Source organism: Apis dorsata, unplaced genomic scaffold (genome assembly GCF_000469605.1).
Source record: "Apis dorsata unplaced genomic scaffold, Apis dorsata 1.3 scaffold_530, whole genome shotgun sequence".
In the NCBI taxonomy this organism is placed as follows: domain Eukaryota; kingdom Metazoa; phylum Arthropoda; class Insecta; order Hymenoptera; family Apidae; genus Apis; species Apis dorsata.
In genome coordinates, this window is record NW_006263752.1 from 342,867 (window position 1) to 344,951 (window position 2,085).

The following is a 2,085-nucleotide window of genomic DNA, read 5'->3' on the forward strand; positions in this document are numbered from 1 at the left end:
GGTCTGCCTGTTGCGGGACGGCTGACTCGCCGAGGGAACAAGGATTCCAAGTGCAAGGTACGACGGTGGAGCATTGTGTGTAGGAATGGTTATTTTCTTTGTTCTCTGGCTTTCTTACTTGCTTACGAGAGGGAGGAATTGTATTCAGGAGGGTTTAAGAGACGCGAGAGAAATCATGCAGTTTTATGAGAAAAAGTTTTGTTTAAGGGTATCTTTTTATTTTCTTTTCTTCTTTTTATTTTTGGGTGGTGTTGTTGGATAGATGTAATTTGTTGTTGTTATCGTTGCTTACTTTCTCGCGAAAAAAGTTATATTGGAAGGGAATGAATGAAGTTATACTGGATGAAAGAAGGGATGAATTTTGAAGAAGGATCTCTTGAAGTGAAGTAATTTTTCTTTGATTATTTGTAAATGAATAAGTGCAGGATTTCTTTTTTGTTCTTCTTGCGTAGAAAAAATTAAAGAATATTGAGAATTTTAAAGGGAGAAGAGGAATGATCTTTGTTGAAGTGAATTATATCATTGATTTCGATTTGTTTTTGATGATGGTAAATCTTTTCCTTTCTTCTTGCTCTTCTTGTATAGAAAATATAAGAGGACGTAATGATTTTAAGGGTGAAGAACGTATAAATTCGTATCATTATTGGATTTTCTCTCTCTTCTTCAAAATATTCTTCTTCTTTTTTTTTTATTTAAAAAAAATTTCTTCTACCATCGAATAATGCAATAATTTATTGCATTACTTATTCTTCCAAATTCATAAATGTTGAATTAAAGGATAATACAATTTTTAAATGAATTAAAAATTCAAGATTGGCAAAGCTATGTATTATGCATGGACATCGTATATAAAAACTCAAGAGGATGAGTAGATAGTCTGAGGACAAATTAGTGGTGAAAAATGAAGTAAAAATTTTCAGGAAAGTGTGTTCTCTGTAAAAGTTTTAAAAGCTTTATCACCGTGTGTTTAGAGAAAGAACGAGTTGCGTGAACATTATTTCGTTATCACGTTGTTTCGTGACGAAACGGAAAAGCATTGTTTCAGAAAAATTAAAACGTGTTATCTTGGTTAATTCTATTTTTTTTCTTCCATATAATTTCGAAATCTTTCAAACTTTTGATTTGAAAAGTTAAAAGTTTATTGAAAGTTGAAAATCGGAGTATTATCTGTTTCATAGATAAAGCCATTCATGAAAAATTAAATTTCGTTGTAATGATAATTTTAATTTCTCCTGCATATTATCTAGAAATTTTTTTAAATATTAATAAGTAATAAATACTAATAATACTAAGTACTAAATACTAATAATTTATATGCTCCAATATTACTACGTTTACAAAATGGCCTTTCTCTACAATATGTAGATACGAATACTTTCATAAGTGACTGTATTTGTATCTCTTCTCTGTTACTTTATCTTATCTTTCATGCTTTACTGCATATTGTACAAAAAAGAAAGTTAATCTTTCGAGTGATATGTTTATCAAAATTTTTATTATGTTTAGTATTCTGTAAAATGTAATTAAACAAACTTTTTTCTAGTTCTTAACATCGCGAAAATAATTTATAAACTTTTTTTATTTTCCAACTAATTCTTCATTCTTCATTAACTCTCCTAAATCTGAAACAATGCTTCTTCAACGGATTGAATATAATAATTACATTTATTACATGTATTTTTTTAATTATTAAAAATCATAATTAATTTTCAAAGAATCTCCAAATTAATCAAGAAACATCAACAACGATAATCAATAATCAATCCTCATCTCGACAATTCAAATTTTTTCGAACAGGGGTTAAATACAAACCGAGAAAACATCGAAACTACTTCAAACTCTTCTCACGTCCACCATTCAACCCCATGAAACCCAAATCCAATAGACGTCTCTCCCTTCGACCAATGAAATTGCACAGTCACAATATCCTCGAATAATCGAAGAATATTCAAAGCTACTTTTGATGGCCTCAGTCTGGTTTCTTTGCGTCTTTTTCTCGATTCTTCTCCAAAGAAATGCTCGATTTTCTCAGAGTAAAACAAAAAAAAAAAAAAAAGATATGGTGGAAAACCTATTGAGACTTAA

At 29.5% G+C, this 2,085-nt stretch overlaps 1 protein-coding gene across 2 annotated transcripts in view; it reads left to right on the forward strand.

Moving 5' to 3' along the window:
* The window catches only part of LOC102677814 (15-hydroxyprostaglandin dehydrogenase [NAD(+)]-like), a 10,508-nt gene that overhangs the window by 459 nt on the left and 7,964 nt on the right, over positions 1–2,085 (forward strand). For both annotated transcript variants that reach the window (XM_031512954.1, XM_031512953.1), the window contains exon 2: positions 1–57. The gene's annotated coding sequence lies outside the window, so the exon portion shown is untranslated. The remainder of the gene's footprint in view (positions 58–2,085) is intronic.